Here is a 26562-nt window from a genome sequence, read left to right on the forward strand (position 1 = left end):
AGAGAGAGAGAGAGAGAGAGAGAGAGAGAGAGAGAGAGAGAGAGAGACACACACACACACACACACCACACCACACACACGTTAGGCAGACGGGGAGCCATCCTGCCCCCTGGAAGCCATCTGGACTTGAAGGACTGGCCTGTGCAGGTCTGGGATCTCCCTCTCTCCTAGCTGTCCCCACCATTCTCTCTGGAACCTCCAATGGTGACTGGCTCACTGACTGCTCCTGTCCCAAGGTAGGTCCTTGGCCCTTTACTGTTGGAGACTTGGTTCTGGGGGTATTGTATTTGAACACCCAACTGCTTTTACCATAGCTCTATTCCCTGGGGGTAGGTGGGGGTGGGGAAAGGGTTAACCAGGGACCTGCAGCTTGTGTGGGCTGCCTTCCAAGAATGGTGATGACTTTAGGGACTTCACAGTTCTACTGCTAACACCCCCTTCCTCCCAATGTCTACCCCTGGTAAAGGCTTACAGGGCATACCTGGTCTGGAATGGAAAGGTGTCAGAGGGGTCCCAGGTGTCGCCTAGACAGTGGAGGAGGGGCAGAGTTGCTGAATATATTACTTCCAATTTGATGGAGATATACGTCTTTGCTCCCAAAGGAAAGGACAGGAAATGGATGCCTTGGAAAGCTTGGGCTCCTGATTGTGAGTGGGGAGCGGGGGGAAGGAAAGGGGACAGGGGAAAGAAGGAGGCAGCCGTGGTTCTGAGGGATTTTCCTGCCCTTTTTGCAAGGTTTTCAGTGTTTGCTCAGGATCTGTTTGGATGGGTAGGTGGGAGGAAGTCGTAGATGCTTGTTATATTTATGGATGCAGCTGGTAGGAGAGAAACACAGCGTCCTATGTCATCAGTCCTGTGCTTTTATCATACAGCGTGTCAGAGCCCTCCTAGGTATGCAGGTCAGGGTGACTGGTGGATCAGGTCCCTTCCTACTAGGGGACTAGTTAAGTGCAAGAAAAAGAGTATGGAGGAGGTGATGAATTGTATATATGATTAAGGCAACTGATTGCCTAGCAACAATATCTCCACATATCCCTCAATCTGCCCTTTGGTGACTTTTTTTGCTCCATTGAAGGCAACCAGTGGTATTTATTTTAGCCTGATTTCATCTGTATAGAAATGTCAGGGGAGGAGGATCCATGAAGAACTATTTACCCTCAGACTTAGTATCCTTCCCCTTCTTCGCCCTCCCCAACAGGACCCAGGGATGGTTCTGGTGTGTCTGGAACATGTGTCATGCAATTGTAACTACATGTGACATGTCACAGGGGCCCTGGGGAAATAACATCCTTTATGGCTGAAAGAACTGGTCATGTTTAGCCTGGAGAAAAGAAAATGGGAGGAGGGGGGCATCATCTGCTGTCTTACAGGATTTGAAGGACTGTCATACAGATAAGGAATTAGAATTGTTTCTGCTTGGCCTCAGAGGGCAGAACTAGATTCAGTGGTTACTTAAGGAAATAGTGGACACTGTTCAGAGGATGGGAATACATCTGGGATATTAGAGAATATACTCCTGTATGCACATAAAATTGAACCAGGTGACCCATATGGTCCCTTTTGATTCAAATTCTATGATTTTGTGTGTATTGGAAGCATATAGGACTTAGAGCTAAAAGGGACCTTAGAAATCATCTGCAAAGGCCCAGAGTAGGAAATGGACTTGCTTAGGGTCACACAGATAATAAGTCCCAGAGCCAGGATTTGAACTCAGGTCTTCTGACTCCAAATCCAGGGCTCTTTTTCTGACAGCTCCCTGAGGTCTCCTCCTCAGACAGGTCTTCTGACAAAACTCCCTCTCTTCCCTTGGCTGGTAGGGAGAAGCCTCTGAGAGTTCAGTTTAGATCCCAGTTTGTGCCCAGAAATGAGGAAGGTATGCCTGGTATTTATGGATCAGAACAAATCAGATGAACACCCCCAGTGCACTGAATGTCATTTGTCATGGATCTTTCGATCTTTAATGAGAGTGCTGCTGCCCAGGGAGAATGCCTAAGGGTTACTCTGTGCCTGGATCTCTCAGACATGAAAGACAGTAGATGTCCTGGAAAGGGACCAAATTTAAGGTCGGAAAACCTAATTCTGACAATTGCTATTTGCTCTTGAGTAAATTCCTTAATGTCTCAGATCCTTCATTTTCTCATTCCCAAGATGTGGAAGTTAATAATATTTTTATTTGCTCACTTCATAGGACCTTGAAATGAGTTATTACTTACTGAATATCACTTGTAATATCACTATGAGAGGGCAGGTGTCTTTGCCCCCATTTTATAGGTGAGCAAATAGACATGGAGAAGTGAAGTCACTTACCCAGGGTTATATATCTAGTTAGCTACAGAACTACATGCAGTTTGAGGCCAAGTCTTCTGGTACCTAAATCTTCTTTTCTTTAGGAAAATTCTCTCTTTCTGTTTCTATTTCTGTATCTCTGTCTGTCTCTGTCTCTCCATCTCTGTCTGTCTGTCTCAGTCTCTCTGTCTCTGTCTCTGATTTCCGCTTTAGCCTTTTAACCATGGAAGCATAGATTACTAGATCTGTTAGGATCTAAGGTAAGGAAGAGACCAGGGTGGGATGAAAGATCACAGGTCAGTTAAGAGGCAGTGTAGGACAGTGAATGGAGTGCTGAACCTCAAGTCAGAGTTCAAATCCTATCTCTGACATACCTGCCTGCGTGACCTTGGACAAGTAATGGCAATTCTCTGGGTCAAAGTTTCACCTGTAAAAATGAGGGGGCCAGACTAGATGGGCTCAATGGCCACTTCCAGCTCTCAACCTATGATCCTGTGAGACTCAAGTTGGTTCCTGAAAGATAGAGAGGAAGGGGAAAAATGTGTGATTTGAGAAGTGAGGTTGCATGGGTTAGATAGGACTGGATGATGGAAGCAGCACCTTGGACAGGGTATTGTACACCTTGAAAATTTTGAGAGCTGTTCTTGAAGCAATCCCCTTATTCCTTTATTGTACCACATGGGACTTGACCCAGTAGGATTGTAGTTTTCCTACTGGAAGGGACCTTAGGGACCAGCTAAACTAAGCTATTTATTTTACAGATAAGGAAATTGAGGCCTGGAGAGTTGGAGGGACTTGTCAAAGGTCACATAGAAGAGGCAGAGTCAGGATTTGAACTTCTGACTGAATTCACTCTATTTGTTACATCATACACATTCTTAAACACCTCCAGGCCACAGAGAGTGAATTTTTCTGGCAATATAGATAAGTGCATTTATGAAAAGAATAATTAAATAATATCTCTGGATGTTCTTCCTTGTGTGTTTTTGTGCCCTAGGCAACTGTCTACCTTGCTTACCCTTTGTCTTGGTTCTGAGCAGAGGACTTTGAATGTCAGGTTGAAACATTTGGGTTTGGTCTGACAATGATTAGGGGCTCTGGAGGTGGGGAGTGACACTCTAAGAGTAGGATTTTTAGAATGGTCATTTGGCAGAGTGATCAGAATAGATTTTTCTTTTTTTTTTCTTATTAATTCTTTAATTTATTAATTTGTTTGTTTCCTTTTAGTTTACAGGATTCAATTCCACAATTCCTTGAATTTCACATTTTGTCCCCCTCCCTCCCCTACCCCCCATGGCATCTTATAATCAAGTATAGGATCTGTAGATACTTTCACATTATACAATGGTCAGGTTATAAGGATGGATTGTACCCGCTGGGATGAAAAATGGTATAGAGGACATAAAATCAAATAAGAGAATGAAAAAGATCAGGTATTTTGCTTCCACCTGGATATAAATTTAGTTCTTTCTAGTTCTTTCTCTGGATGCACGTTTTTCTCTCCATCATGCGTCTTTTGGGATTGACTTATATCCCTGCATTGTTGAGAAGAGTCCAGTCTATCAAAGTTGGTCATCACACATACGTTGTGTCTGTAATTGTGTACAAATTCCTCTTGGTTCTACTCTTCTCACTCAGTATCAGTTCTTTTAAGCCTCTCCAGGTAAATATGAAGACCGCCTGCTCCCCGTTTCTTATAGCGCAATAATATTCCATAACATGCATATACCACAACTTGTTCCAGAATAGATTTTTCATGGGGTAGGAGAGCCTGGAAATGAAAGGAAGAAGGTCTTGGATGAGGTCGTAGCAGTAGCAATGGGAAAGAAGGAATGAATTTGTGACATTGTAAAGGAAGAATTCCAAGTCCCAAGAAGTTCTTGCTTTAATGGTGGGGTGTGGGGTGGGTAGAGAAGGATTCAAAGAAAACTTCAAGGTGCTTAAAACTCTGATGCCACTGACAGGAACAGGGATGTGGGGAAGGGAAGGCAGGTAAAGATGATGAACTCACATTTGGACCTGGTGAGTTGTGATAAGAGGGCAGCTAGGTGATGCAGTGGATTGAGTGGCTGACCCTGGAGTCAGGAAGACTCATCTTTCTGAATTAAAATCTGACCTTGGAAGCGTATTAGTTGTGTGACCTTGGGCAAGTCACTTAACCCTGTTTGCCTTAGTTTCTTCATCTGGAGAATGAGATGGAGAGGAAATGGCAAACAACTCCATTAAAGAAAAACCCAAATGGAGTCATAAAGAGTCAGACATGACTAAAATAACTGAACAACAACAGGACATTTAAGCAGACAGAAAAGATGGGGAAGGCAGCAAAAAAAAAAAAAAAGGAGCTAGCACTGGCCCTGGAGTCAGGAGGACCTGAGTTCAAATATGGCCTCAGACACTACACACACACACACACACACACACACACACACACACACACACACACACACACACAAACTAGTCATGTGACCTTGGGCAAGTCACTTAACCCCAATTGCCCTCCAAAAAAGCAAAAAAAAGGAGCTTGTCCCAAGGTGTGGGACAAGCAATTAGGGAGGTTGCCTGAGGTTACCACACATCCCTCTGAGTCTTTCATTTTAAGTACATTTGATATTATCTTAAGGATTTTTTTTTAAACATGGGAATGAAAAGAAATACAATATTGCTGTTTGAACCTGTGATTTCATTTGTGTGTGGGAACTCCAAGTATGGAAACTACCTTCACTGATACAGATCAGCACTTGCTCTGTAATTTATAGTCTTAGAGATTGTTTGGGGACACTAAGAGGTTAAGTGATTTGTCCAATGTCATACTATTAGTATTAGAGGCAGGACATGAACTCAAGCTTTCCTAACTCCAAGGCCAGCCTTCTATCTACTATACCATGTTGTCTTTCAGATGTTTTTAAAAAATTGCATAGTCTCTTGCATATTTGGTCAGACTCCGTTGACATAGGCCCTAATGGGTGGGGAATCTGGCCTCAAGGCCAATGTGGCTCTCTAGGTCCTCGAATGTGGCCCTTTGACTGAATCCAAACATCACCAAAAAATCTGCATTTGAGGGCCACACCTGAGGACCTAAAGGGCCACATATATCCTGGAGACCAAAGATTCCCCACTCCTGATATAGGGGTTAGTTTTAGTGAAATGCTTTTTTTCCCTTTCTTTTTTATTCCTTGTGACCAAGGATGGCTTTTTGAGAGGGGCTGAAAATGAAGGTGATATTAAAAAGAAGAGATCAATAAAAAACACAAAACAACAGCCAAAATTTATGGTGCCCTTTTCTACTGGTTCTGTATAATACACAGGTAGGATTCATGTTCAGTTATGGCTCTTTATATCATTCATTGGCCAATCTAAATTCTTTTGTGACCTCGCCTTCTTCCTTCATTATTCTTCTAAAGCTCTGGTATCTGATAACTTAACTGAGTGGAGAGATAAGTAAGGAGGGTGAGATAAGGAGAGGGTAAGTACACAGACACCTTTACAGGGAACTGCAGCATGCATTTATTGGGCCCCTGCTGTGTACAGCCTCCAGTAAAGTCCTCTGACGCCTCCTTGTTGTGTAGAGGTAACCTTGGTTGCTGGCTCATGCCAGCAGAATGTAAGAGCTTATAAAGTCTTCACAAAGTTGGAAAGGCTGAGTTTGGGCCTTGAAATGGACTTCACCAGTGACTAGAGGACAAGCCAAGCCCAGTTCAGAAAGTTCATTAACAGAAGGTCAGTTACCAAGTGATCAATTTTGGGACAAAGGAAGGCAGGGGCACATATGCAGACTGTCTACTAAGGCATGATGGGGAGTATCACGGAAGCCAAGGGCCTTTAGACACATTGCATAGTGTATTGAAACTGTGCTCACTCTATACTAGGGACTATCAGTCAGTCAATAAGTACTTATAATAATAGCTAGTATTTATATAGTACCTATTATATGCTGTCTTAAGTGTTTTTCAAATATTATCTCATTTGGTCCTTGGAACAAACCTGGGAAGTAGGTGCTATTACTATTCCCATTTTACAGTTGAGGAAATCAAGAGAAATAGTAGTTAAGTGACTTTCCCAGGGTACCACTGCTAATAAATGTCTGAGGTCAAATTTGAACTCAGGTCTTCCTGATTCCTAACCCATCATTCCATCTGCTGTACCACCTAACTGCCTCTAAATTTACTTAGTGCTTTAATGAATTTATTAAGAGCTTACTATGTGTGTCAGGCACTTGCTAAGTGATGAGGATATAGCATGGTGGAAATGAGGCAGCTAGGTGGTGCAGTACATAGAATGCTGGGCTGAAGACTTGAATGCAAATTTGGTTTCACATGCCAAATAATAGATGGCAAAGTGGACTGAGCACTGGGGCTGGGAATCAGGAAGACTCCTCTTCCTGAGTTAAAATCCAGCCTCAGATACTTACTAGCTGTGTGATCCTGGGCAAGTCACCTAACCCTGTTTGCCTCAGTTTCCTCATCTGTAAAATGAGATGGAGAAGTAAATGGCAAACCACTCTGGTTTGGTTTTTTTTTTTGACCTTTTGGAGAGGGGAAGGCAAGGCAATTGGGGTTAAGTGACTTGCCCAAGGTCACACAGCTAGTAAGTGTTTAGTGTCTGAGGCCAGATTTGAACTCAGGTCCTCCTGACTCCAGGGCCGATGCTCTATTCTCTGCGCTACCTAGCCGCACCAGCAAATCACTCTATTATCTTTGCCAAGGAAACCCTAAATGGGGTCATGAAGAGTCAGATATGACTGAAACTGCCTTATGAAGACTGCTCATAAAGTGTTCAAAAAACAGGTGAATGCTCTCAAGGAGTTTGCAGTCTGGTTGGAGAGATACATATATCTCCCATCATAGCCCAGTAGGCACTATAGGATTCAGAGGAGGGAAGGATCATCCAAGAATGGAGTAGCCAGGGGAGGCTTCCTGGCCCTGATGATCTCTAAAGTCCTTTCCAGTTTCATGGTCCTATGATCTCCTGGCTCTTGTCTCTGTTACTTCCTACTCCAACCCTAGTCAAATCATATTATTCTGTGAGTCTCCATTTCCTCATCTGTAAAATGGGGGAGAAATGGGAAATAGCATTTGCATTACTTAATTTACAGAAGTGTTGCAAGATCATGCCATAAAACCTTAAAACTGAATAGAAATGTGAACTTGTTATTGCTGGACAATGTAATTGGGGAACCCAAAGCCCAAGGCAGGGAGTACCAACTGCCCTCTCCCCTCTGGACAACAGCCACATTAATATTTCTTTCCTCTTTTCCTATCCTAAGGGCTGAGGGCCAGTGGGGACTGTAGACTGTTTTCTTTTTCTTCTGCACACTGCCCACCCTCCCTTCCCCGAAGCTAACACTGTCCCAGGCAGGAATAGAGCAGTGGCTCAAAACATATCTCATAGAATTAGAGAATGGTATTGATTACCTGCAACAATTTCTCCTCCTGCCCTCTACCTGTTATTATAGGTTGTCCCCAAAATTATTGTGCAGTTTTAGGTTTAAAACAAAACAAGGGGGTGGGCGGCTAGGTGGAGCAGTGAATAGAGCATCGGCCCTGGAGTCAGGAGGACCTGAGTTCAAATCCGGCCTCAGACACTTAACACAAAAACTAGCCCTGTGACCTTGGGCAAGTCACTTAACCCCAATTGCCCTCCAAAAAGCAAACAAACAAACCAACCCAAAACCTTAAAGTGCACTGAGGGACAACCTGTACAGATATGGAAACAGAAGAGGCGATAAAGAGCATCATCCCTTTACATTGTATAGTTTTGAAGGTGCTTTTGCACCCATGACTATCTTATTTTATCTTTAGGATGACCTTCTGAGGTGGGTAGGGCAATTCTCTTTCTTATAGAGAAGGAGACTGATATCCATAGCGATGAGGTGGCAGTTTTAGGACCAGGACCCAGGTGCAGTGGGAGGATCAGTAGACCTGGAGGTGGAAAATCTGGTTTTGCCACTTAATAGTATTACCTCTCTGAACTTTATTTTCCTCATCCATTAAAATGGGTATAATAATACCTGTACTACTTGCTACTCGGGATTATTAGTAGCATATCAAAAGGGATGACATGTCAAGTGTCATCCATATAAATGTCCATTATTATCATTATTATTACATTAAACTACTATTTTGGGTTGTTGTTTTTCCACTCAGGTTAGTCCCAGTTTTGGAAGCCTGAACCTCATTCCCTGATCTCTCATCCCTGCTCAGCCCTTCTACCTCAGCAATTCTCACTTCCGCAGGGTGTGTTCTTCATGGTGCTTGGCTCCTCCTTATCCCCCCAAGGGGTCCCCCCACCCAACCATACTACTTAGTCCCAAGCCACCTCCGGTGTCCAGTGTCTCTTCTATCAGAGACTCCATCAGACACCAAGGCTGCCTGCTGCTTGCAGGGCGTTGGGTATCCAGCCTCAGCAGTATCAGCTGACCCACTTGGCCCAGCCCCAGGGTCGGGTGCTTCTCAAGTAAGGTACCTGCCCCTTCCTCCCATTTGGTGGAGTCTCTGCCACTGGCCCATTTCCAGCTACCCCTCCTTCTCTCCTCTCCTAGCTATTGTCACTGGCTCCCTGGGGCAGACACCTCAGGCAGATCCAAAACTAACTCTGGGCATCAGTTTTCCCACAGATATAGTAGGAACTTGAAAGTCTCTTTGTCAACAGTCTCTCTCCCTCAGCCCTCGGTGTTCCATGGTCAAGCTGGTTTCATTCGTTCTGTGGCCTGGATTCCCTAGAAAGGGCTCATGAGATGGTACAGGGTAGGGCTGATCACAGTGGGTGCCTCTTTCTCCTCACCTGCATCCCTTCCCAGGTTTTTTACAGAGATGAAGTCTATTTACAAAGCATCATAACACTAGACTATCTCACAGCTGGCACGACCATCATAAGTCATGTCAGTCTTGACACGTACCCCAGACATTAACCCCCTCTTCAAAATTGCATGTAAATAGTCACCCAGTTTCCTCTTGAGCACTTCCAGAAAGAATTTGCTACTTTCTGAGACATTTTGGTCATCTGTTGGATAACTCTAATCATTAGAATATTTGAATAACTGCAATCACCTTTCACTTTCTATTCGACAAGAAGATTCAGGACAGCTTTAGAAGGGGGAAATTCACAAAAGGGCAGACTTGGTGGGTGTATAGAGAGGGAAAAGGACCGCTCCCTTTCTTTCCCTTAATGATAGAAGAGGGAATTTATGGCCTTGATTATGATTATATGCATATGAGGCTCAGATGTTTTTTTAGCCCCAGGGGATGGAACTGCTTCCTTCATTTCTGCTCAACCAACTGCAAGATGGGTGAAGGTGGGGGGAGAAGCAGAGAGTGGGGGGAGGCAGAGTGGAAAAGATGTAAAGCCAGTCAGCCATACTTCTACTCAATACAATAAACATTTATTCTGAGCCCACTGAATGCACAGTTGGTTGTGGGTGAGAGAGGGAAGAGAACAGTTCAGTTAAGACTAGGTCCCATCCCTCATTGAGCTTACTTATCTTATAAAGGGATAAGACAAAAGCAGAGATAAATGTAATCTTATTGTTGTTCATATTTTGTTCTGAAAGAGGACCAATGACATCAGGAAGGTGATTTCTTGACTTACAAGTTAATTTGGATTTAAGTGAAGCAGGGCTGTGCTAAGTTATCAACCTCATTCTCTCCTCTAGAGTCATCAGACTGGCGATGGCCTGAGATGCAATGGGAGACCTGGACTTTTTTAAGCTAAGGTTTTCCCCTTGTCTCAGTTTGTCTGAGGCAACACCGATTCAGTAATAAAAGACTAGGTAAGAATTGAGGCAAAAGTTGGCCTTCTCCAAAGACTCAATCTAGGAGGGGAAGACCCTTAGAGTTTCTGTCCAGAATAGAAACAATTGCTATTTACACTCACTCTGAGGCATCAAAACCCAAGCCATGAGCAAGTGAGCCTTGGCCTGGGCTGTACTGGCCAATCAGTGAGAGCCAGAGTGATTTGGGTTTAAAAGCATAGTCAAACAGCTCCATTTGAATTCCAATGGGCTTTATCGAAGCTAGATCTCCAGTGCTATATTTCAGAAATCATAAATGAAAACTACATGAGAGTTAATTGCCCATGACTTGTGAGAAAGGTGTAAAATAAAGTACTCTGTAAGGGTGGGGTCAGCATAGTCATTATAAGCAGAGGTTATCTAGGAAGACTTCATGGAGGAGCGGACATCAGAGTTGGCTTTTAAGGTATGGGGAGATAAGACTAAAGGACTTCCTGATTGAGAGGTGATGGTTTCAGGATATAGCGTGTGAGAGAAATTTTTTGGATTTGGCCCACGAGGAAATTCAAAACATATTGTTACAAAGGGTTTGTTTTTGTTTCTTTTTTCTTTTTTCTCTGTAGAGTGGGTTGGGAGGGAGAGAAAATAGATTTTTGTTCATTAAAAAGATTAAATTAAGAAGGAAAGTTAAAGAATAGGCAAGGATTCTATAGAGAGGGAGGAAGAGCATTCCAAGTATAGGGAACAGCTTGAGTAAAATCCCAGAAGGAGACTGCTGTACTTGTTCGAGGGGACAAAGGCTTAGGGATCACTCTCGTGGACTCCTCAAAACTCTTAGAGGAATCCCTTCCCCTCACTGTCTTGCCTAGAGAGGATTCACTGACTTCATGGGAAATATTTACTGACTTCAATCTCATTTTGTCAGTCCTCTTGTGGAATGTTAGCTGGTGATTTTCCACTCAGGTACTTGTCAGATTCAACTTGCAGAGGCTTTAACCATACACCCCCTCCCAGCTTAGAGGTCCAATGACATTGTTCCCCATCTCCAAGGGAAGGGCTTCCCTAGAGCCAGCAGAAATAGAGGGATGAAGAACTCCAGGTCCCTCAATTCTACTGCCCACTATCCGGTTGTCTCTGAGCTGGGGGCAGATTTGTCTAGGATACTTGTCCTTCCTACTTCTGAGGGTTAAGGTTCAAGGTCCAGTTTAGGGAGATGGCGCCTAACCAAGAGGTGGTCCAGCCTGGGTCGACTTATCCTGATGCTGTGGTGCCTTGTGGGAAATCTTTCTGTGCATTTGGTGCCAAATGATTAGAATGCAAAGCATATGCAAAATGCATGCAAATAAGCCAGTCAGATGATTGCAGCTGCCAGTTTGAGCATTACGATGCTTCTTACAGGGCAGTAAATAGGAACTGCAGAGTTATGATCTGTTAGAAATCATTTCCAGAGCCTAGGAATTCTCCTCTGAAGAGTTAGAGTTTTGGATTGGGGGTGGGGTGGAAGGGGAAAGAGGAAAGGTAGTGGATACTCTTGCCCAGAATAAGATTATTGGACCCAAGGGGATCACTAAGATGTCAGTGAGAATCCTGCTTTTCAGCCCCTTGAGTGCACTTCAGCTGGCTAATGCATTTGGAAGGCCAAGCAGATTCTGTCATTTAAATACCTAAAAGAATCTTGCATATGCCAAGAGAGAGACAATTAAACCTTCTAAATTAAAGTCATTTAAAGAATTAACCAATGGAAGATCCCAGGATTTTAGAGTCAAATGGGATCTTCAAGATAATCTAGGCCACCACCTTCCTTTTGAAGAAGAGGAAACCGAGACCTAGAGAGGTTTATGGGCCACCTGGGTGGTGCAGAGGTTAGAGCACTGGGCTCAGAAACAGGAAGATTCATCTTCATGATTTCAATGAGTTCAAATCTGGCCTCAGACATTTACTGACTGTGTGACCCTGGGCAAGTCACTTCACCCTGTTTGCCTCAGTTTCCTTATCCATAAAATGAGCTGAAGAAGGAAATAGCAAATCACTCTAGTAGCTTTGCCAAGAAAAACACAAAATGGGGTCACAGAGAGTCAGAAATGACTAAGCAACAACAACAAAGAGAGGTTTATGATTTGCCCAAGATTTTTTGCCAATATCTTCTGACTCAAAAGACAGAATTTGTTCTAATAGGCTGCACTGCACCTTTTTGAGACCTTCTGTAATCTGACTACTGTTTATCTCTCTAGACTTATTTCTACCATTTCTCTAGGGCTTCTTTTTTTTTTGTTCCTTTACATGGAACCATGAATTTTTACTATATATAGCTTGAGTTTTTATTTTTTTAAGTATATGTTAGATTTAACACAGTAGCAACAACGTTGTCCTTGTCTGTGTCCCCTTCTGATCTTTCTTCTGCTTTTTCTATGTATTTTACAAAATGTTTTATTGACATGTTCTTCTCTCTCTCTCTCTCTGTCTCTCTGTTTCTCTGTCTCTGTTTCTCTGTCTCCCTCTGTCTCTGTCTCTCTCCCCTTCTGTCTCTCTCTCTGTTTCTCTGTCTCTGTCTCTATCTCTCTCTCTCTCTGTCTCTCTGCTTCTCTGTCTTTCTCTCCTATTACTGTGATGCTCTCCCTCCTTATTGCCACCTTTTCCCTGGCTTCCTTCAAGAAAAGCTTCTTCCCATGAGGCTTGAGAAGGAAGGGAACCTCAGGAGGATTACTCATCCTTGCTGGGTAAAAGCATGGCTGCTTACAGAAGGTGCTCCTCCTAAGCAGGAGAGAAGGAAGGGGGAGTCCTGTGTAGGGCTGTGGGTGAAGTATATGTAAAGAAAGGAGAGATGCAACTGTCCCCATAGTGACTTAGAGGGCTAATCTCTTCTCCCCAGTTCCTCAGTCAGCACTGGAGCACAATCTCCCATAACATCTCTCTACTTTGCAGAAGGAATACATGTTTAATTCTTTTTTTCCCCCACACTTTAAATTTCCTATCCTGGTTCAAAGCCCTACTGGCCCTGGGCTAATTATGCCTCGAGTTTTATCTTTTTCCTTTAAGAAGTCTTCAGCAAGAGAATATAGAAACCAGCTCTAAAATTATGTAATTTGTAGGGTCTGGCTTGTCAAATGGAGATATAGCACCTGACCAGAGAAAGACTATCAAGTGGAAATCATGCTGCAAATGCTGCAAGCAATGTGATGTGCATCCTTTTAGAGCAGTCCTTTGAATGAGCCAAGAGGCAGATAGCACACTGAGGCTGAGAACTCAGAATAGCAGGCCAAGTATAGCCTTTGCTAGGAGAAATGAAAAGTGGCTCATTCTCATCTGACAGTGATATTTAGAGGAGGACTATGAGGAGGTGCCTAGAGTCTAACCAATTCAGAACGGACAGGGGAAGAAGGTTAGTAGCCAAAAGCTGAGAGTCAGTTGTGGGGAAACCTGGAAAGGGAGAGGTTTATTTAAACCAGGAGTTCTTAACCTGAATATTTTTTAAAATGAACATTTTGATAACCATATTTTGATATAATTGATTTCCTCTGTTTTTATTTATTCCTATGTCTTTTATATATTAAAAAATATGATTCTTTGTATTTCCTTTATCAGATTGCTTATTGTCTGGGGAGGGGAAGGAAGGAGGGATAGAATTTGGAATTCAATGTTAAATGAATGTTAAAATTTACATGTAATTGAGGAAAAATAAAATATTATTATTTTAAAGTATTTTATTTTCTCCCAATTACACGTGAAAACAATTTTAACATTCTTTTTTCAAATTTTGAGTTCCAAATTCTCTCCCTTCTTCTTTCCGTCCCTTCTCCCCTGTTGAGAAGGTAAGCAATTTGACATAGGCTGTACATGTGTAGTCATGAAAAAAAACATTTTGATGTAAGTCACACTGTAAAAAAAACCACAGACAAAAAAAAAAAAACAAGAAAAAACTCCCAAAGAAAAAGTATCTTTGATCTGCATTTAGGCTCCAACAGTTCTTTCTCCAGAGATGGACAGCATTTTTTATCATACTTCCTTCAGAATTGTCTTGAATCATTGTATTGCTGAGAATAGCTAAGTTATTCACAGTAGATCATCATGTAATATTGCTGTTACTATGCACAATGTTCTCCCGGTTCTGCTCATTTCACTCTGTATCAGTTCATGTAAGTCTTTCCAGGTTTTTCTGAGAGCATCCTGCTCATCATTTCTTATAGCACAATACTATTCCATCACAACCATATATAACAACTTATTTAGCCGTTCCCCAATTGATGGACATCTCCTCAATTTCCAATACTTTGCCACCATTAAAAGAGTTGCTATAAATATTTTTGTACATATAGAGAAAAATATTATTAAAACAAAATAAGAGTCTAAGACTTAGGTCAAAGGGGCCCAGGATGTAAAAAACAACAACAACAACAAAAAACAGTTAAGAGCCCTTGACTCACTTTTGGCTATAGTGAAGTTTAGTAACAAAGGCATGAATTTTACATGAAGGTATAATATTTTGCGATTTGTTTTTACTTTAATTACACAATTGTTTAATAAATGCCTACTCTGTGCAAATCACCATTAAATTACTAACTCAACAATCAATATTGAGCACCTATTGACCTTAAGAATTCTGTTGGTACTGTGGGAAATATAACATATTATAAGATGTGGTATTTTCTGTTTTTTTTCCTATGTATTTTAAAAATGTTTCATTTATTATCTAGATGATAAGATAAGACACAAATATATTGAAAGTTAAATGATGTAAGATTTTTAAAACTATACGAGACATTGATAGAAGGAATGTCACAAAACTGACATGATTAATTGTTGAAGGTCACATATGGGGGCAAGTAGATACATAGGAAGTCAGTAAATCTGGGATTTGAACCCAGGTGATATAACTCCACAACCAGCAGTTGAGATCATATTTTCAGTATATGTATTTATTCAAAATATGTGATATTAATTCAGATTTTCTCTCCCCTCCCAAGTTACTTTCCTAACTCCAACTTGCATGGGCAGGCTGAATTAATACTACTGTATTTGGGATTCTAGGGATAACTTTGAGGGGAGAGGTTTATAGAACTGTTACCCACAATCCCTGACCAATGCATTTTGAATGAACTATCAGTCCATAGCCTCAGTTTGCACCAGCCCAGAGTTCAGGAAGACTTGAGTTTAAATTTGACCTTAGTCACTTGCCTAGGGTCACATAACTAGTAAGTGTCTGAGGCTGGATTTGAACTCAGGTCTTCTTGACTCCACACCTAGCGCTCTATCCGCTATGTCACCTAGCTGTCTCAAGCTAAAAAGTGGGGGTGAGGTAGAATGTACATTTGGAGTAGGGGTAATGGGTCAGGAGGCAGAATTCTTAGAATGCCACGATGAAAGTCTGGCAAAACATGGTTCTTCCTAAAATGGTGGTTCTGGGAGGGAGTCACCAATGGTAAGAGGTCAGAGGTTTCCAAGAGGAACAATGAGTCAGGTTAGCTGGAGGTGGAACCTTTGTTATTTAAAACTCTCAGAACTATTAACTTGTTTGGTTCCCATTAGTTGATCATAATTTTTCCATTCTTCACCCAGTCAAAGAAATTCCCACCTCAGGGTTCAGACAATCTTATTTTGTTGTAGTAGTTATATAGTTGTTTTCAGTTGTGTCTGACTCTTTGTGACCCTATTTGGGGTTTTCTTGGCAAACATACTGGAGTAGTTTGCCATTTCCTTCTCCAGCTCATTTTACAGATGAGGAAACTGAGGCAGACAGGGCTAAGTGGCTTACCCAGGATCACACAGCTAGTGAGTGTCTGAGATCAGATTTGAACTGATGAAGAATCTTCTTGATTCTATCCCAGTGCTCTATCCATGGTACCACCTAACTACCCCAGTCTTATTTATACAGGTTGTCAGTTGATTGATAGATCCTGTAACTCAAGGAGGCAGGCTCATCTGATAAAGATATCACAGCACTGAGGAACTATTTAATTGAAGTGGGAAGCTGGGGCTCCACCCATCATAAATTTAATAAAGAGTTATATTTTAGTATATAAGACATCAATGAGTGAGTTCTTATTTCTCTACTTTCTCAAGAGATCTCAGCCTACACACAGGTTATCCAATGGGTGGGAACAATGAAAATCAAGGCAGAATGTCTAGAGGGAATTAATCAGTCTCTATGATACTTCTTACAACTCTAGACCTAATGAGTGACAATGAATGTCACTGTTTTAGAGGATTAAAAATAAGCTGCTGCTGCAGGTCAGGGCTATAGGCTTAAAATGCTCAGGTACCACTCAAAGAATCTTGGAGCAGGAAGAGGTTTCTGAGGCCACTTAGTCCACCCCTCCTGTCCCAGAATCCCTCCTTCAATATCCAGTCCTATCCAAACAAACACTTGTTAAGTGCATAGGCTGTGTGAGGCATTAAGTGACCCAAAGAGCAAAAGGAAACAGAGTCCCTGCCCTCAAGGAGTTTATTGGAGTTTCCATTTTACATCTCCAGCAATTGACTAGTCTACCACTACTGGAAGAATGCTAGTGATGGAGAACCTGCTACCTCCTGAAGCAATTAATTTATTTATCTTTTGGGTAGATTTAATTATTGGGAAGCTTTTTTTTTCTCTCTATCATATTCAGGGAGGTACTGGTAAATGTTTAACAGTCAGCTCATAAAAATGTACACTACACACTTTTAAGTTTAATCTGCACTATCCACATTTCCTTTATTATTTTATTAATATTATTATTAATCTGCACTATCCACATTTCCTTTATTATTATTCCTCACTTTCTTAAGTGAGCAATCAAAACCCCCCAGTAAATCAAACCTTGATTTGTAGCATTTATTGATTTCCACAGCACCTAGATCTCTCAGGTTTGTTTTGAGGATCAAAAGAGATGTTATTTGTAAAGTGCTTAGCACAGTGACTGGTACATAGTAGGTGCTATATAAATATTCCCCATTCCCCCTAAAGTGCCTTCAATAGAATTAGTTTTGGTGTGGCTAAGTGGTGCAGTGAATAGAGCACCGGCCCTGGAGTAAGGAGGACCTCAGTTCAAATCTAGCCTCAGACACTTAACACAAAAACTAGCCATGTGACCTTGGGCAAGTCATTTAACCCCAGTTGCCCTCCAAAAAGCAAAAAACAACAAAAAAACAAAAACAACAATAGCATTAGGTTTTTGGATGTCATCCTGTTGATTCATTTGGGTATCTGGTCCACTAAAACTGTCTTTTTCCACAAAAATTGTTTATCAATGCTCTCTTCATCATCTATTTGTGAATTAAAAGATGAACTTAACTTGCAACAAAAATAAGCAATTAAAATACATCTTACAAGAAACTCTTAACATTTAAGTATAACCAAATTAATGAACAAACAAACAAATAAAGAACATATTCTTATTCCTTGTCTCCAAGGTCCCTCTGAAGTTCTGCCTGCTCATCTGCCAAACTTTTTTCTTTTCTTGTTTTTCTCTCTTACCTTTCCCCCTTCTTCCTTCCTTCCTTCCTTCCTTCCATTCTTTCTTCCTTCCTTCCTTCCTTCCTTCCTTCCTTCCTTCCTTCCTTCCTTCCTTCCTTCCTTCCTTCCTTCCTTCCTTCCTTCCTTCCTATCTGTGTGGCATGAAAAACCCCATTCAAAATTTAATCAAGAACATGGAAATTTCTCAGGATAAAAACAGAAAATTTTATTCTCTTCCCCCAGGAGAAGAGGGCGATCCTTTCCAGGACTGATCAAGGAGAGAAGTCCCACAATGTGGGGCCAACAGAGTTTTTAAACCCTAATACAGCAGGGTCATATTTCCCCCATTGTCTCTCACTCCTATGGGGGGGGGTGTGAGCTCAGGCTGTCCTTGACTTCCACTGGCTGGGAGGAGGGGTCCACAGAGGTGGGAAAGTAGACAAAGGACTGAAGCTAGGTGGGGGTCAAAAGACTCCTAAAAGGGCTTGCTGCTGATTGACAGCAGAAATGAAGGGGAAAGGGGGAAGTCGATAATCAAAACTGACACCAAATTCTAAGATATATTCTGAGAAGTTTTCACTCCTCACACATTTCCTTTCCTTCCTTCCTTCCTTTCTTCCTTCCTTCCTTCCTTCCTTCCTTCCTTCCTTCCTTCCTTCCTTCCTTCCTTCCTCCCTCCCTTCCATCCTTCCTTCCTTCCTTCCATATATATATATATATGTATATATATATAGCTATATGGTTTGCATATATTATCTCATTTGATCTCTACAATAGCCCTGGGAGAAAGGATCTCCACATTTTTGGAAGGACATTTGTGGGTTGAAACTTGTCCAGAAGAGGGAGACTAGGATAGCGAGGAGACCAGAGATCTTGGGATATGAATTCTGGGACATGAGAAACTGGAAGTGTTTAATCTGGAGAAGATTTGAGTGTGGCATAATAGATACCTTCAAATAATTGGAAGTTTGCCCCGTGGAAGAAAAATTAAATTTGTCCTGCTTGGCTCTAGGAAGGACTAGGAGCAATGGGCAGAAATTGCAGATACACAAATTTTGACTCCACATAAGGAAAAACTTTCAAACAATTAGAACTGTGTAAAAATGGAATGGAAAACCTTTAGATGTGTTATTTAGAATTTATATAGCACTTTAATGTTTGCAAAACACCTTACATATATTATCTCATTTGATTCTTTCAATAATTCTGGGAGGTAGATGCGATTATTACCCCCGTTTTGCATATGAGCCAAGTGAGGCAAACACAGGTTAAGTGACTTGCCCGGGGTCACACAGCTAGCAAATGTCTGAGGTTTGATTTGAATGCAAGCCTTTCTGACTCCAGCCCCAGCCCTATCACCACTGCACCATGCTACAGAGGGGATTCTTGATCAGGTATTGGTTTCATGGTGGAGAAGTTCAAAGGAATACAGCCAGATGGGTAAAGAAGAGGTGGCTGCCCTGGTCACCATTAGCAATCTCTGCATCCTGAAAGATGGCTTCAGCCTAGGAACTCACACCTCAACAGTGCCCTCTGCCTCCAGGCCCCTCTGACTAGAGGGCGCATTGGACATCTCCTCCCAGAGCCCTCATTTAGCCATTCTTCATTCCCCAACCACTGCTCTGCTTGGATCCAACTTTCTTTTGTGTGTCATCGTCCACTCCTAGGTTGTAAACTCCTGGAGGACAGGAAGTACATTTCTTTCCCCAGTACTTAGCTCAGTGCCTAGCACACAGTAGGTACTTAATATTTATTGATTGACTGGATGACTAAATGGCTGCTGAAGTCACTTCCCTTCGGAGGTCCTCTGAGATTATATGATTCTGTGGCTAATTAGTTTTGTGCCTTGGGGCAAGTCATCTGGCCTGTGTGAGCCTCTTCATTTATAAAATGAGAATAATAATAATACTTACACTACCCTACTTCACAGGGTTGTTGTGAGGAAGATATTTTTTGATAAACCTGAAAGTGCTATGGGAATGTGAGTTGTTTATATTAGTTCATACTTTGAACAGCACCTGGGATTTCATATTACACAGAATTCCTTGTCAGGAAATTCCCTTTTTACTCCGTGATTTATGGTCTTAAAGAGCTACCTGATGTGCTCAGAGGGTAAGTGCCCTGCCTAGGATGACCCAGTCAATACATGCCAGAGGTATATTTCATCTGTAGCTATGTCTAGCCTGTGTATTTTTATGGGGCCAGATCTGTGGTTTCATCAGTTTAGGCATAGGGAGGACATGGTGAGGAACTTTCTCTACCAAATTTCTAATATAGGTGATATATCTTATGATAGATGTATGTATATATATGCATGTATATTTACATATATACACACACATACATACACACAGGTATTCTAAGATGCAATTTTAAGCTATTATAGCTAAGAACTACACCTAGACTTTGGGAATACCCTGTGCGTGTGTGTGTGTATACAAGTATATAATATATACACACACATATACAAAGCACATAGATATAGATATATGGATCTGTGTATACTCACATGTACACATGCATACACACATATTATTATTGTTGTTCAGTTTTTCAATCATGTCTGACTCTCTGTGACCCCATTTTTTGTTTTTCTTGGCAAAGATACTGAAGTGGTTTTGTCATTTCCCTCTCTAGCTCATGGATGAGGAACTAAGGCAAAGAGGAGTAAGTGACTTGGCCAGGGTCACACAGCTAGTAAGTGTCTGAGGTTGGATTTGAACTCATGAAGATGAGTCGTCCTGATTCCAAGCCCAGTGCTCAATCCACAGCACCACCTAACTGCCTATATACATATAAATGCAAATGTATATGCACATATACAATGCATAGGTGTGTATATATTTGTACATATGTGTGTATGCATATATATTCCTTGTAAAATAATTTGTGCTCATATGAACTTTCTATATCCTTCAGGTTTAGCTCAGTGCTCTATACTGAGTAGGAACTTTTAAAAAAGTTATTTTATTTTTCAATTGAAAAGCATTTATTTTCTCTTCCTTCCATCATTTTACCCCAATTGAAAAGAAAAACAAATCCTGGTCACATATATGCATAGTTAAACGAAACAAATTCTCACATTGGCCATATCTCAAAATGTATATCCATTTTGTATCTTTAATCAATGACAACTCTGTCAGGATGTGGGTGCCTCATTTCATCATTGATCTTCTGGAATGGTGATAGTCACTGCCTTGATCAGAGTTCTTGAGAGTTCTTTCAGAGTTGTTTATCTTTTATATGATTGTGATTATTCTTCTGGTTTTACTCACTTTTACTTTACATCACTTCATAAGATTCTATGAAACTGTCGCTTTTGTCATTTCTTATGGCACAAATGTCCCCTTACATTCATATATCATAATTTGTTCAGCAAACGCTTACTTGATGGGCATCTCCCTTAACTTCCAATTTTTTTGCCAACAGCAAAAGAATTGCTATAAATATTGTTATGCATATAAGTCCTTGTCCTCTCTTTTTTTTTATGCTGTTGAGTTATTGGTCTAGTATAGATAATAGGAGCTTAATATATATTTGGCGAATGGATAATGTTGATGGACAGAGATGTTTCCATGGTAGAAACATGGGGTTTTTGTTGTAGGGCGTGAAATTTAGAACACATTCTGTTGAGGAAGTTTCTACTCCTGATTGCCTTGCCTTTAGGGGCAGCAGTACTCTTTGGGTAATAATTCTTCCCCAATCAACAGTTTAAAAATGTTGCATTGTCTCAGGTGATCTTTCTTTCCCTTTCAGTTATACCCCAGGTGAGTCTCTCACCATCCTCACGCCCACTTTACCACTCTCATTTGGCCCCATGGAAGAATTGCCAATTTTCCTAAACCACAGGGAATTACTAAGTTCTTCAGATCTACCCTGGGGTTATGAGGCATTTTGCCCTCTCAAGAAGCATGGACCGTGATAAGGCCATGAAGTCTTTCTGTTTTGTTCAATCAGCTCTTCTCATAGCAAAGCAGATGCAGATCCTGTCTTTCTCCCTTTGTTTCTCCTTTTGGAACCAGATAAGGCAGTGGAAGACAAGGCACCCCTGAAGGACCACCCCTCACCTAGCTCTTCACAAGTAGCAGGATCTAGTTTTCTTCTAGCAATTTCAATCCCTATCAGGGTTCAGGCAGCTCTCCCACTTGACTCAGTCCGTGTCACTTTGCTATATTCTGTCTTCTGTAAGCAGCTTTTCTCCTGACCTCCTGCCTTCTGCTTCTGACTCCTCATGCATTTGGTTTCTCCCTCTTCTTTTTCTTTTCCTCTCTTTTTCTGCTCGTTTCTTCCTAGAGCTTCTTCTCTGACCTTTCACGCTTCAAAGCAGTACCTCTAAAACCAGTGATACATCTCTAATGCTGGGAAATTCAACAATTCTTTCTGTTGAATATGACCCCAATAGTCCTTATATAAGCTCCCCATAATCCCTAGTCAGTTATTTGATTGAAATGCTTTAGCTACAACTTTTAAAACTCTAAAAAGAGTCTTAGATACAAATGAGTTGATGGACCACAACTCTTCAGTCATGATTACCTCAGTCAATAATCTACCATCCAATAGAACTGCTCAGTATGTTCATCTCTGTGTCATCCTCAGAATGTGTCTCTCTTTAATATTCCATCTGAGAAGCTGTGTTTTTTCTCAAGTTGACTTTAATCAGATTTCCTCATACAAATGTTCTTTTTCTGACCCATTCAGCAGCTACGATGTCCACACACAAAAGACATATTTGGGTGCAGATATTATTATGCTCATTTTACAGTAAAGAAAAGTGAGACTCATGGAGATGAAGCAACTTGCTCCAAGCCATGCAGATATTAAATCCACCCAGAGGATGCTGAGTTTGGCTATTGCTGCTGGCATGATGTTGACATCCACATAGTCACATAATGTAGATGTCCTGATTCTTTAGGAAATGTCAGCATAGGGCAACAGAAAGAATGTTGGTTTTGGAGTCAGAGGATTCAAACCCTACCTCTGATGTTTACTTCCTGATTAATCTTGGGTAAGAAGAGTCATTTCTGTAGATCTAAGTCTCCTCATCTGTAAAATGTGGAGGTTTGATTAAATGGTCCCTCCTGGCTCTGTTCCTTTATGCCTGGGCCTCAAACTCTAGTCTTCTGATGCAAAACTAATTTCCCTTCTTTCCATTACACCAGCTGTGCTACCTTTGCATCTACAAGGCTAAGTCAATACCTAGTTAGAACATGAGCTCCTTGAGAACAGGGACTGTTTTTGCCTTTATTTGTATCCCCAGGGCTTAGCTCAGTGTTTGGCACATAGTAGGCCCTTTATAAATTGTTCTTGACTTGACCTGAATTATTGAGAATTTTTTTTATTGTACAAGGTTGGTGGGAACCCCTGTGGCATTCAAAGGCTGATAAAACCCAGTTCTTGCCTCCAAAGAACTTACCAATTTGGTTAATCAGATGAATATTTAGAAGGTATTTAAACGCCAGATAATACCTAAGAGGAATCGAAGCTAACAATCATGAGCCAATCAGAGTACAGTAAGTTTGTCATGCTCACTAGCAGTACACAAGGTAGAGATCAAGAAAAGGAAAGATGATATGAATACTGTGTCAGCTGGTGTATCAGCAATGCCATATTCACAAGGCCTATAGAGATTACAAATATGCTGATATAATTATCCATCATAAAATACGTCAGGTTTGCCATTTGGGGAAATAAACTAGAAAATTTATTAAGATACCAAAAGACTGAGTCCCAAAACCAGAAAGTGAAAGCCATCAGAGTAGTTATGACATTGGCACAGGTAGATAAAGTAGAAAGCACCCACATTTTCAAGCCTTTAAAACAGAACAGGCTACCTCAGGCAAAGGTCCTCCTCTCCCCACTCACAGCAACCACCCAGCGTCCTGGAAGAGCGCTCCCAGCAGCTCCGGCCCCTGGCAGTGCTCAGCCGGAGTCCTAACTCAAAAAAAAAAAAAAAAAAAGGCAACTGCCGCCAACTGCCAACCGCAGGACCGTTAGCTCGGCTTTTCACTTTCTCTTGCTCTGCTATGTCAGCACGTCCATGGGGCATGGGAGATCTTTAAATCCCATAACCCTTACAGCTGGTCAAGAAAAGTGTCATGGAGAAGATGGGAAGGGAGGCTGAGTAGGACTTGGCTGGGGGGAGAAAAAGAGGGAAGATCTTTCTGAGCAAAAGTCCTAAGGAATAAAGGAGCCTTGTTGTTTATGTGGGGGTAAAGGAGGTGGACAACTGTGTGAGAATTGTGGGTATCTCCATCTGGATATAATGATTGTGTCCTAACATGTCAGTTCTGAAAGGGGCCTTAGAATAGAAGGAGTAGTGAGAGATAAGCCTGATCTCACCATGGACTCTCGGCCATGACCATCACAATCTCCATCCAAAGACATAAAAGTCTAAAAGTGGGGCTAAGGAGAGGTAAAGAAACCTCTTAAAATGATAGGAACTGTTGTAGGAAAAAAATGCTTTGTCTTCAGTATTGGTAAGGTGGAGCCGTGAATTGGTCCACCCATTCTGGAAAGCAATTTTGAACTATGTCCTAAAAGTCACTAAACTGGGCATAGACTTTTACCTAGAAATATCTCTATGAGGCCTCTATCTACCCCAAAGGAAGAAGAAAAGGACCCACTGGACATAAATATTAATAGGAGCCCTTTTTATAGTGGCAAAGAACTGGAAACTGGAACCAAAGGGGGAGCTCATCAGGTAAGGAATGGCTGAACAAATTGTGGCATATGAATGAATAGAATATTATTGTATTGTAAAGAATTATGAAGGGAATGGTTTCAGAGAAACCAGGGAAGACCTGTATGAGCTGAGGCAGACTGAAGTGAGCAGAACCAGGAGAACAATTTATACATTAATAATGACATTGTCAAGACAATCAACTTTGAAAGGCTTAAGAACTCATAGTGTAATAACCAACTATGATTCTGGAGGACCCATGATGAAGCATACTGCCCACTTCCTGGTAGAGAAGTGATGGAGTCATTGTGCAGAATGACATACATTTTTGGACATGGCCATTGTGGGAATTTGTTTTGACTATGCATATTTCTTTTTGCTTTTTGGAGGGCAATTGGCGTTAAGTAACTTGCCCAAGGTTACACGGCTAGTTTTTTTTTGTGTGTGTGGGTGACAAGTGTCTGAGGCTGGAACCAATCCTGGGTCTTCCAATGCCAGGGCCGGTGCTTTTACTCACTGTGCCACCTGGCCACCCCTTACTATGCATATTTCTTACAAAGTTTTTCTTTTTCTTTTTTGGGGGAGTAAGGGGAGGAATTGGGAGGAAAGGATAGGTAGGGACAGAGACAAACAAAAAGAAATGAGAAAAGAACAAAAGGATGGTCAGAAGGAATCACAACCAATAAGGACAGCATTACAAATACATGTTATATTTGTTACACACTTTAAAAGAAAAACAAGAGCTACAAAATAGAGATTTCATAGTTTTATATAAAAATCTTTCCTACAACATTTATGGAAATGATTATTTTACTTGATGCTTGTGAAATCCAGAATTCTTTATAAAAGTGCTTTGTCAACTTTAAAGCAATAAATAAATTTGAGTTATTATTAGTGTCAACTCTAATGGATCAAAGACTCAAAGCTTTGGGGGAATAGTAGTAATATATAGAGAGTGAAATCATCAAATCTTGTCTCAGTCTTGTCAGAGTATTGCTTAGGAATCTAATATTAAGCTACCCCTGTATTCTTGGTTTCAATCCAGTTTAATCATAGTGTATAATCTTTATAATATGCTGTTTTAGCCTCTTTACTAACATGTTATTTAAAATATTTTCAGCAGTATTCATTAGGGATAATGGGAAAGTTTCATTTGTCTGTTTTGACTCTTCCTGGTTTATGTATCAAAACCATTTTTGTGTCATAGTGGGAATTTGGTAGGATACCTTCTATTTTTGCAAACAATTTATGTGGTATTGGAATTAATTGTTATTTGAATGTTTAATAGAAGTCACTTATGAATCCATCTGGTCCTGGAGTTGTTTTTTTTTTCTTGGAAATTCATATGACTTGATAAAATGCTTCCTCTAAAATTGGGTTCTTTAAATGCTCTGTTTCTAATTCTGTTAATTCTGGCATTTTATAATTTTGGTAAATATTCATAGATTTCATTTAAAGTTGTCGGCTTTATTATCATATGGTTGGGTGAAATAGTTTCTAATGATAACCTTTATTTCTTCTTCCTCTGCTGTAAGTTCTCTTTTTTCATTTTTGATATCAGTAATTTGGTTTTCCTCTTTCTTCCTTTCAATCAAACCAGCTAATTCATTAAATTCACTAGATCTAATCCCTACCTGTACACATGATACTATCTCTCACTAAATCACAAAATCTCATGATTGAATGACAGTCCAGTCCAATCCATCCAGTCTAATCTGTACCTGAACAAGAACACTCCCAATAAATGGTCATGCATCCTCAAATGAAGACATCCAGGAAGTACAGCTCACCCCCTCCTAAGGAAGCCCATTCAATTTTTGGAAGGCTCTGGTTGTTAGGAAACTTCATTGCATGGAGCCTAAATATACTTCTATAAAGCTTCTACCCATTGCTCCTACTTCTGTCCTGATCTGCCCAGCTGCTCATGTCTTTCTACATCCCACTCCCCAATTTTACTTTGTATCTGTTTGGTATATGCCAATGTATGTGCATGGTAGCTAGAAGGCACAATAGTGGATAGAGAGCCAGACCTGGAGTCAAGAAGACTCATCTTCCAGAATCCAAATCCGGCCTCAAACACTTACCAGCTGTGTGACCCTGGACAAGTCACTTAACTCTGCTTCAGTTTCCTCATCTATAAAATGAGTTGGAGAAGGAAATGGCAAATCACTCCAGTATTTTAGCCAAGAAAATTCCAAATGGGGTCATAAAGAGATAGATATGACTGAAAAATGACTGAAGAACAACACATTTATATGCATGTTGTCTCCTCCATTGAAATGTAAAACGCTTGAAGACAGGGACTATTTCCCTTTTGTCTTTGAATCCCCAGTGCCTAGCATAGTACCAGGAACATAGTAGTCTCTCTCTCTCTCTCTCTCTCTCTCTCTCTCTCTCTCTCTCTCTCTCTCTCTCTCTCTCTCTCTCTCTCTCTCTCTCTCT

At 41.1% G+C, this 26562-nt stretch overlaps 1 protein-coding gene across 1 annotated transcript in view; it reads left to right on the plus strand.

The window, feature by feature from the left end:
• The first annotated feature begins 8 nt into the window (after nucleotides 1-8).
• Nucleotides 9-26562, plus strand: part of PACSIN1 (protein kinase C and casein kinase substrate in neurons 1) — a 119785-nt gene continuing 93231 nt past the window's right edge. Inside the window, exon 1 of the mRNA XM_069073484.1 lies at nucleotides 9-236. The gene's annotated coding sequence lies outside the window, so the exon portion shown is untranslated. The remainder of the gene's footprint in view (nucleotides 237-26562) is intronic.

Source organism: Petaurus breviceps, unplaced genomic scaffold (assembly GCF_028583685.1).
Source record: "Petaurus breviceps papuanus isolate PSGF00001 unplaced genomic scaffold, PetGlider_PUasm1.0 90865, whole genome shotgun sequence".
NCBI lineage: Eukaryota > Metazoa > Chordata > Mammalia > Diprotodontia > Petauridae > Petaurus > Petaurus breviceps.